We start from the raw sequence: 11,515 nt of genomic DNA, 5'->3' as shown, positions 1-11,515 counted from the left end.
GGTAGGTATGGAGAGGTTGTTTCCCCTTGTCAGAAAGTCTAGGACCATATTCTCTGAAAAAGAAGTCTCCTATGTAAAGCAGAGATAAGGAGGAATTTCTCCTCTCAGATGGTCGTGAACCTGAGTTGTTAAGTATATCCACAGCTGAGCTAGATAGTTTTCCAATCAGTAAAAGAATTGGGGTGGTTCAGTGGTTAGTACTCCTGCCTCACAGCACCTGGGATCCAGGTTCAATTCCACCCTCGGGTGCCTGTCAGTGTGGAGTTTGCACATGCTCCCTGTGTCTGTGTGGGTTTCCTCCGGGTGCTCCGATTTCCTCCCACAGTCCAAAGATGTGCAGGTTAGGGTGAATTGGACATGCTAAATTGCCGATAGCATAAGGTGCATTAGTCAGGGATAAAATGTTGGGAAATGGGTCGAGGTGGGTTACTGTTCAGAGGGTCGGTGTAGACTTGTTGGACCAAGTGGCCTAGGGAGTCTAGAATTGGGGATTAGGGCAGGAGTTAGGGGACGATGACCAGATCAGCCACAATCTCATTGAATGGTGGGGCAGACCTGATGGACCAAATGGCCTACGTCTGCTCCCACCTATAATGTGTATGTCTTATAGTTAGTGATATTTATTCTTGAGTGGTTTGCATTAGAGTACAGTTCAAATATGGGTGTTCAATGCATATTTTACATTTTTCCACAAATGTGATCCAAAATGTATCCATTGCAGTGCACCCAGTCTGTGGTTAATACCACCTCTTTGTCATGTTCTTCTCACCAATGATAACCACAACCTTTGCCAGCTAGGACAAGGGCAGCAGCTGTATTGCAGCACCACTATCTGCAACCAACCCAAACACCATCCTGACTTGGAATGACTCCTTCACTGTCACCGAGTCAAAAGCTGGAAATAATTCCCAGCAACATTGTGGCTTAGCTACTTCCCCAGGACTGGAATGACTCGACACCACCTTCTCTAGGACAATTAGAACAATAAATACTGGCCCAGTCAGTGACGCCCACATCCCATGTAAGTATTTTTAGAAAGTGAATTGAGAACTCTGTGATTTCTGTAGCTTTAGTGCTGATGGCAGTAATCAGGATGGTGCAAACAGGCAGCGCCCACAGACTGCTATGAGCTAAATGAAGAGACTTATTTTTGTGATGGTTTGGGGATAAATATACTCTGAAACCTCTTCTTCAAGAAAGATCATAAAATATTTTATACTCAGCAGTAAAGGCAGACAGGCCCTCAGTTTTAACATCTCGTCCTGGTAACGCCTGCACTGACAATTGCAGCAATGCCTCAGTTCTGCACTGAAATGTCACTCTGGCTTACCCAGTCTGGAGCACACTAATATTCTAACCATTGATCCGTGGCTGCTAATGAGGAGAGCAAATGGTGTGAGGACCCTCAGAAACAGCCTATCCACCAAGAACACAATGGGATTCAAAAACAGGTACCCTCCATAACTGGGGGCCTCTTGCAACGTTCATTGCAAACTGATGAAGCACTGTCGGTTGCCACTTGAGTTAGAACACCCAGCTGCCCACAGTAGGGGTATTGTGACACAATGGTAGCGTATCTACCTCTGAGCCAGGAGGTCGGAGTTTAAGTGTCAGTTGCAACAGCATCTCTGAGCAGCGTTTTTGGGGAAATATCTTAATCCTAAAGCCACTGGTGTAAAGACTTCCTTTTGAGATTTATATCCTCACAAAGACGATGAATTATCCGCACCTCCTCCTGCAACAACGTTATTAGAATTGGGTATCATGTGTGAAAGAACTACACATTTTCAGAACAATGTTTAACATTTTGCAACAACTGTTCGAAATGAAGCTTATTCTGTATCTTTCACTGGTTTCGATGGTATTTTGGTGGATTTTTTTTTAACACTGGGGTAACTAATGCAGCGGAGTGCCTCTGGAAATAATTCAGCTGCCGAGCAGTCGAACCGCAGATGGTGTGATCCCTAGATCAGGTGTCCCTTATACCATTTCTTTACCAAGACGGTCTACTCATCTTAAGGAGCGCCGTGACCACTGAATGCAATAGCTCGGACAGGAGAAGCCTTTTCCTGAAGCCATCCCACCCGCTATTCCCCCAGAGTCCTGCAAAATTCCCCTTTACAACTGCCCTTTGAAAGGTTACAACTGAATCTGCTCCCATCACCCTTTCAAACAGTGCATTCCCAACTGGGAGTCAGCCTCAATGGATTCTCTTCATTCTCTCCACATATATTTTGCCAATTTCTTCAAATCTGTGTTCTGGTTACCGACTCTGCTAGGGAACAAAACTTTGCTGCGTATTTACTCTCTCATCATCCCTGGGAATGTTGAACTCATTTACAATCTCACCCCCCGCCTCTTGGCTCAGCGGAGAACAGTCGATGTAGCAACTCCACGTTGGGAAAGTTACATTTATAGAATGTTATAATTCTGTATGTTGAAAAAAATGGAGTCTAAGGATATTTTTGCATCGGCGTACAGCAGTTGGTGAAATTGGATAGAGAATGAAAAAAGGATTACTTTTATTTTAGCTTTAAAAGGATATTTTATTCAATTCTAATCACAGAAGGAAAGCGAGATAATGAAAGTGATATTAGACAAGTCGATTTGAATTTACGACTTTAACGCAGGATACCCATAACCTTCTAAATAATCCAATACAAAGTTATGGCCTTCCCGGAACTGATGTATATAATTAAACTAACCTTATAGTCTGGTTTAGGATAACATAGAAATAGAAGAGGCATCAACCTCTTTAACCCACCGCTTGGACAATATAAACTTATTCACTTCACATTGTGGGCGGCACGGTGGTTAGCACGGCTACCTCATAGCACCAGAGATCCCGATTCAATTCTAGCCTCGGGTGCCTGTCTGTGTGGAGTTTGCACGTTCTCCCCGTGTCTGCGTGGGTTTCCTCTGGGTGATCCGGTTTCCTCCCACAGTCCAAAGATGTGCAGGTCGAGTGAATTGGCCATGCTAAATTGCCCGTAGTGCTAAGTGCAGAGGGAATTGGGTCTGGGTGGGTTACTCTTTGGAGGGTCGGTGTGGACTGGTTGGGCCGAAGGGCCTGTTTCCACACTGTAGGGAATCTAATCTAAATGTATCTCTCTGGTATCATTCATATTTATTCAGTGCACACCTTAAAGCGCCTCATGGCGCTTCTGTGTCCGATTATAATAAGAATTGGCTTCATTATTCTCTGTATGACATATTCAGTTACGATGCTTGGAGTCACGACAGTATTGGCCTTTTATTCCGTTTAAAGGGGGTGGATAATAAACGCCAGCCGAGTCAGCAACGTCCACATCCCAAGAACGAATTTTAAAAAATCGAATTCATACCTACGTCCTTCCTAGTGTTTGCAAACAATTGTTTCTGCTTTTGATTGTTTTCGTTGCTTCCTTCGAACTAACTCCAGAATACCCTGAGAAAGAAGCTAACAACATTAGAGTCAGATAATTTAGCTCATTGGGATATTGCTGTGTATTAAATAGGCAGTTCTTTTTTTACAATGGTGATGCACTTCCCAGTGTGGGAGTGCATTAGATGTGGAGTACTTTGGGTCGTTCAGGCAATGTGAAATATATCTCTCTCTCTCACACACACACACACACACACACACCTTCCAAAAAAAAGGCTGTTTTTTTTTTCCCCTGCAGCTCTGATGAACACAGTTAAGTGTAACTTTCCTTCTATGCCAAATTCACACATAAACGGCATTCCCTTCAATTAAAACACTTCTTCCAGATAAAATGAATTAAAATAGTTCCATTCCTTGCATTCCAATTCAAATATATTTCCCAATTCGGATTTGATCACGCGTGCTGTTAATGTCCCGTTCAAATCAATCTCAGATTTGACTGAGTGCTGAGCGCTTTCCAGAAATGGTTAATGGTTTGAGTTTTACGCCCGAGCAGTTTTATGGTAAATGATGCCTGTAAAAAAAAATCTTCGGTTCGTCCAATGATTTGTTAATTGTATACATTTGGTCTGCAGAGATCTTCCCGTTTAATTATTCAGTAGACGATGGGCTAAAGCCTCCCAGAATGTGGGAGTGAGTGGTATAAATTTAATACTGCAGCAGGAAAGGCTTCAAAGACATGCCAAGGGATTAGCGCTTTGAAAGCAATCCTGATGCTGAGCTTAGTGTCACTGGCGTAAACTGCAAACAGCTGCTGCAGTGTCAGCTTAATGTTTAATCATTGTTGCTACGCTGATGATGTCATGGGACATGTTGCTGTATTTATTACAGGGAATTCCTCTGTTGTGTTCAGGTTGTCTCATATCGAGTTGCTATGGTGACAACATTTCATGTTGCTATGACTAAACGTCATAAATATTGTTATTGTGATGGCGTCATGCATTTACAGTTGCGATGGGAATTATATCATCAAAGGCATTTTTTTTATTGCATGGTGCTCTCCAGTCCAACCTGATCTGAGAGAGTCCCTGCACTGTCGGCTCCGGTGCCCCACCTGAACACAGAATTCAAAGGCCACAATCCTGGGCAGAGTTGAGAGTGGTCTGTGCTGTCTTTTGGATGAGGCACTAAATCTTGATTCAATTGGTCTCTCAAGTGGGCATACAAGATCCCATGTCATGGCCTTGGAGAAGTTACCTCCAGTGTCCTCGCCAAGATTGACCCCTCAAACAACATCAGAGGACTTGATTAATAAGACCATACAGCATAGGAGCAGAAGTGGTCCATTTGGCCAATGGTGGTTAGCATTGCTAACTCACATTTGGGTTCAATTCCAGCCTCATGTGACTGCCTGTGTGGAGTTTGCATATCCTCCCACAACTGAGTGGTTTCCACTAGGTGCTCCAGTTTCCTCCCACAGTCCAAAGGTGCGAAGTTTAGACGGATTGGCCATGGCAAATGCAGGGTTAAGGGGACAGGGTGGGGAGCTGTGTTTGGATGGAATGCCCTTTGGAGAGTTGGTGCAGAATCAATGGGCCAAATGTCCTCTTTCTGCACTGTCAGGATTCTACAATTCTAGCCAAATATGTCAGCTGGTCATCTAACGCACTTATAACTGATCTGATAACCCTCAACTTCAGTTTTTCCCATTACCCTTGATTCCCGCACTGTGTATTTCAGTCTTGAATATACTTAAGGACCCAACCTTGACAGCCCTCTGTGGTAAGCAATTTCAGATTCACTACCCTCTGGGACAAGGTTATCTTGTGATTATTATGTTATTGCTTGTGGCAGCTTACTCCACACAAATTGCTTGCCCTCTATCCTCCATTAAACAGTTTTTTTAAATTAGATTTTATGGGAATCATTGTTAAGGACAGTATTTGTTACATATATTTAGTTGTCCTGCAGAGAGTCCACCAACTTCTGAAACTGCTGCAGTCCATCAGTAACTGCATTTTAAAACTGAACTTCAGTGGTTGTAAAACACGTCAAGTCATACAGTTGTCATGTAAGCAATAACATAAATTTATGCTTTTATCTTAAAGCCATGCACTTGAGTTTATCATGAAAACCAGAAAGTTGAGATCAAGTGGCAGCCCCTTTGGTTATCAAGATCATAGATTGACTTTGAAAGTGAAGCTTAGAACAATAGACAGAGAGAGAATCTTGTCATGATTCTTGAAGAAAGTGAATTTTTTGACTGCATGAACTGAGAATTATATTATTAGTTTTTTAAACCACCCCAATTTTGAATATAAATATAGTAATGTATCCATTTAAATCTGAGAAATTCTTTGAAATTTTAAATCCACTTTTTAACTTTGGTAAATTTGTCTCACATCCATCAATTTCTATCCTGAGTTAAGGTCAAGACAGGTATTCGTATCACATACTGTCAGGGGCACAAATAAAGCAGCAACACTGTCATAGCAAAGTAATTGAATGCATTAAAACATTATTGTCTCCCAACAAAACAAACAAAATAAGGAATTCACACTCAGCTACCATAAATATTCCAATCTTTATTTTACTCTGGAAACCACTACATAAATACAAATAATTAGTTAAAACAGTGTATACTTCGGTTTTTCTTTTGTACACTGCCATGTCTGAACTGGAGTGTTCACAACTTCTGATATATTTCTCATAGAATACAGGGAGAACTGTCATTTGGATACAGAACTGGCTCAAAGGTAGACAACAGAGGGTGGTGGTGGAGGGTTGTTTTTCAGACTGGAGGCCTGTAACCAGTGAAGTGCCTAAAGGACCGGTGCTGGGTCCACTACTTTTCATCATTTATATAAATGATTTGGATGTGAACATAAGAGGTAAAGTTAATAAGTTTGCAGATGACACCAAAATTGGAGGTGCAGTGGACAGCGAAGAGGGTTACCACAGATTACAACGGGATCTTGATCAGATGGGCCAATGGGCTGAGGAGTGGCAGATGGAGTTTAATTTAGATAAATGTGAGGTACTGCATTTTGGGAAAGCAAATCTTAGCAGGACTTATACACTTATGGTAAGGTCATAGGGAGTGTTGCTGAACAAAGAGACCTGGAGTGCATGTTCATAGCTCCTTGAAAGTGGAGTTGCAGTAGATAGGATAGTGAAGAAGGCATTTTGTATGCTTTCCTTTATTGGTCAGAGCATTGAGTACAGAAGTTGGGAGGACATGTTGCAGCTGTACAGGACATTGGTTTAGGCCACTGTTGGAATATTGCATGCAATTCTGGTCTCCTTCTTTTAGGAAAGAAATTGTGAAACTTGAAAGGGTTGAGAAAAGATTTACAAGGATATTGCCAGGGTTGGAGAATTTGAGCTATAGGGAGAGGGTGAATAGGCTAGGGCTATTTTCCCTGGAGCATTGGAGGCTGAGGGGTGACCTCATGGAGATTTATAAAATCATGAGGGGCATGGATAGGATAAATAGGCAAAGTCTTTTCCCTGGGGTGGGGGAGTCCAGAACTAGAGGGCATAGGCTTAGGGTGAGAGAGGAAAGATATAAAAGAGACCTAAGGGGCAACTTTTTCATGCTGAGGGTTGTACGTGTATGGAATGAACTGCCAGAGGAAGTGGTAGAGGCTGGTACAATTGCAACATTTAAAAGGGTATATGAATAGGAAGGGTTTGGAGGAATAAGGGCCAAGTGCTGGCAGGTGGGACGAGATTGGGTTGGGATATCTGGTCGGCATGGATGAGTTGGACTGAAGGGTCTGTTTCTATGCTGTACATCTCTATGACTCTATTTCCAGAATACCTTGCTCAGACAGTCCTTGGAACAATGACAATTCATTCTCTCTGTAATTATATCAGCATCTTGCTACTGATGTCTTCTCAATGAGGAAGAGCTCTGATCAGTGTTCAACTCAAAGCAAGTAAATTCATTTCAGCTGTCATGGAAATGCCAACCCAGGTGCCAATTTGAGCAAAGATTGTTCTTGAATATAAGCCTCCTGCAATTACTTTGAAATGTAATTGGTGGCTTCCAAAAATACTGGAAATCATAGAATGGTCAAAGAACAGAAGGTGGTCATTTGGCCCTTCATATTTGTGCCCACTCTTTGCAAGGAGTATTGAGCTCATCTCGCTCACTGATCTGTTACCCTCACCTTGCAAATTCTTCCTCACTAGAGCTTATTTAATTTTTGTAAATCGATGACTAAATCTGTATCCACCATACTTGCTGGTCATACACCTCTCAGATCTACCAAGTTATTGTTTCTAAATGTGTTTCCGCTATCAAGGTCAAGCTGATTGGTTTGCAGTCACAAGGTTTAGCCTTACATGTTTCTTTGAACAAGTCTGTAGCATTAACATTTCACCAGTATACTGGCAGTAGCCTCCCAACTAAAGGAGGAATGAACAATTATTGCAAGTACCATAGAACTTCCAAACTTCATTCCCTTGGATGTCCTCAGATGTATTTGATTTGGTCTTAGTAACTTGCTATTTTTAGGTACTGCGAGTCTTTCTTGTATCCCCACTTCTCATTTTTAGACTTCTTTTTTCAAATCATTTCCTCTTTCACTTTGACTTCCTCAAAATCTGCTTCTTTAGTAAAGGCAGATGCAAAGTACATATTTAATGTCTCAGTCATGCCCTCTGCCTCGATGGTGGTTCGTAAGGAGGTTTACCCTTCTTTTACTAGAGTTCTATTGATGAGATTACTTACAGTGTGGAAACAGGCCCTTCGGCCCAACAAGTCCACACCGACCCGCCGAAGCGCAACCCACCCATACCCCTACATTTACCCCTTACCTAACACTACGTGCAATTTAGCATGGCCAATTCACCTGACCCGCACATCTTTGGACTGTAGGAGGAAACCTAAGTGTTTAAAGGAGACTTAGAGTCATAGAGATGTACAGCATGGAAACAGATCCTTCAGTCCAACTTGTCCATGCTGACCAGATATCCCAACCTAATCTAGTCCCACCTGGCAGCACCCAGCCCACATCCCTCCAAACCCTTCCTATTCATATACCCATCCAGATGCCTGTTAAATGTTGCAATTGTACTAGCCTCCACCACTTCCTCTAGTACCTCATTCCATACACATTTTAGATTTTAATTTATATTCACTGCAATTCTCTTCTCTTACTGTACTTTTGCCGCTCTTACTTTATTTTTAATTCCCTCATAAACTTTTTTCTTCAGCATGGTTTTCAACTGATTTATCAATCTAGCATGTATTAAATGCTCCTTTTTGCTGCTTCATCTTGCCCTCTATCTCTTTTGTCATTGTCCCTGTTTGTCTACCTTTCTCCCTCATAGGAATGTGCTCCACATCCAAACAATTTAATCTTCGAAGGCAACCCATTGTTGTGTTAGAGCTTTGATGCCATTTACGTGAGATAGATCCATTTTCACCCCATTGACATTGGCTCTGTTACAATTAAGCTATTTTTACTCAAAATTGTTCCTTGTTCTTTTCTACGATTAATCTAAACCTTATAATATAATAAATAATTTAAAGGGTGTTGAATTAAAAGAGAGCTTAGAGATTCACTTAGAAGCTTCAATAAAAGTACAGTTTGGACTTGCTGAACAGTGATACTCTGCAATAAAAAAGAACAAACCTAGAGATTTTGTTTTAATCCATTTTGACAGACTGCAAAGAGCAGTCGACTAGACACACTGAATCTGATTGTCCCACATCTTAGACTAAACTATAAATATCAGTTCAGTCCTAGATAATTTCTTGCTCATCTTTTTATATCTGTCCATTTTATATCTGTCCAACAAATGGAACTCTAATATCAGACACACTTAAAATAATCATTCCATTCTGCTCAGTCAGTCTGCCCCTAACTTGGTCCTGTGGCTTTAGTTGAAACTCAAGACTATAATTTTGTATGTCTGGGTAAATGGAAGCATGAGTTTATACAAGGATACTCTGTATTTTAGAGCATGCCAGTGTATTTGTTATGTGTCTGCCCAGTACAGCAAGTCTGGCATTTATTTGTTCGTACCATCTGAAGACTAAGTCTCCCGTCTGTAGGTGTACGTGGCCACCATTATGAACCTCGTCATATGTAACAATGACAGATTATTCGATTGTTTATTCTATTCCGTGGAATCTGTCACACTAATTGTTGTCAGGGTACAGGCAGTATGGATTTGCATGCAATTGAGAAAGCTGATGTTACAAATAGCCATACAGCTCACACTTCCATAATCTATTCCAAAATTGTCAGCTGTACCTCAGTGATGTCATTTTGCCCTCCACATAAGGAAGATGGGGTTTCAAATCTTATTCGAGAGTGTGGTGCTGGAAAAGCACAGCAGGTCAGGCAACATCCGAGGAGCAGGAGAATTGACGTTTTGGGCAAAGATCCTTCATCAGGAATGAGGCTGTGAGCCGAGGGGTTGGTGAGATAAATGAGAGGGTGGTGGGGCTAGGGAGAAGGTAGCTTGTCCTTGGCAGACTGGCAGATGGAGTTGAAGTGTTCGGCCATGGAGTGGTGGGGTTGGTTGGTGGGATGTCCCAGAGATGAGTTCAATGGGGCAGGAGCAGGCCAAGACAATGGGTCAGCTGAGATAGTCAGGCTTGTGGATCTTTCTGCTCAACCTGCTCCTGCCCTGCCAAGCTCATCTCCACATACTTCAATATTGTCCTATTCCATCACCCCCACCCCCACCCCCAACTTCACACACCCCCTCCCCCCAACCTGGTCCAGGATCTCTCCACATACTTTTGGGACACCACTCACACACTCTACCTCCTCCAAGACTTCCATTTCCTTGGGCCCCAATGCCTCATCTTCACCATGGACATGCATTCCCTAAACACCTCCATCCACTATGACCTCCAAGCTTTCTATTTCTTCCTCTCCTGACATCCCCACCAGAACCTTCCAGTGACACTCTCATTCATTTGGCTGAACTGGTCCTCACCCTCAATAATTTCTCCTTTGAATCCTCCCACTTCGTCCAGACAAAAGGGGTAGCCATGGGCACCCGCATGGGCCCCAGCTATATCTGTCTCTTTGTCGGCTATGTGGAACAATCCATCTTCCGTAGTTACATTGGCGCCAATCCCCACCTTTTTCTCCGCTACATTGATGACTGCATCAGCATCATCTCATGCTCCCACGAGAAAGTTGAACGGTTCATCAACTTCACCTACACATTCCACCTCAACCTTAAATTCACCTGGACAATCTCAGACACCTCCGTCCCCTTCCTGGGCCTCTCCATCTCTATCAACGGTGACCAACTCAACACTGACATTTTCTACAAACCCACTGACTCTCACAGCTACCTGGACTACACTTCCTCCCACTCTGCCTCCTGTAAAATTGCTATCCCTTATTCCCAACTCCTCCGCCTCTACTGCATCTGCTCACAGGAAGACCAGTACCACCCCAGAACACACCAGATGGCCTCCTTCTTTAAAGACTGAAATTTCCCCTCCCACATGGTTGATGATGCCCTCCAGTGCATCTCATCCACTTCCCGCACCTCTGCCCTGACCAAAACAAGGACAGAGCCCCTCTGGTCCTCACCTTCCACCCCACCAAACTCTGTATACATCGCATCATCCTCCACCATTTCTGCCACTGACAAATGGACCCCACCACCAGAGATATATTTTCCTTCCCTACCCTATCTGCTTTCCGTAAAGATCGTTCCCTCCGTGACTACCTTGTCAGGTCCACACCCCTCCAACAGCCCACCCTCCCCTCCCAGCACCTTCCTCTGCCACCACAGGCATTGCAAAAACTTGCACCCACACCTTCCCCTCACCTCCATCCAAGGCCCCAGAGGAGCCTTCCACATCCATCAAAGTTTCACCCGGATTTCCACATATGTCATATACGTATCCGTTGCTCCCGATGCAATCTCCTCTACATTGGGGAGACAGGACACCTACTCATATAGCACTTCAGATGATATCTCTGGCACACCTGCACCAACCAACCCCTGTGGATGAACATTTCAATTCCCCCTCCCGCTCTGCTGAGAACTTGCACGTCTTGGGCCTTCTCCATCACCACTCCCTAACCACCCAACATCTGGAGGAAGAATGCCTTATATTCCGCCTCGGAACCCTCCAACCCCATTGCATTGAAGTGGTTATCA

The sequence above is a fragment of the Hemiscyllium ocellatum genome, chromosome 32 (genome assembly GCF_020745735.1).
Source record: "Hemiscyllium ocellatum isolate sHemOce1 chromosome 32, sHemOce1.pat.X.cur, whole genome shotgun sequence".
NCBI lineage: Eukaryota > Metazoa > Chordata > Chondrichthyes > Orectolobiformes > Hemiscylliidae > Hemiscyllium > Hemiscyllium ocellatum.
This window is presented reverse-complemented; position numbering follows the sequence as displayed.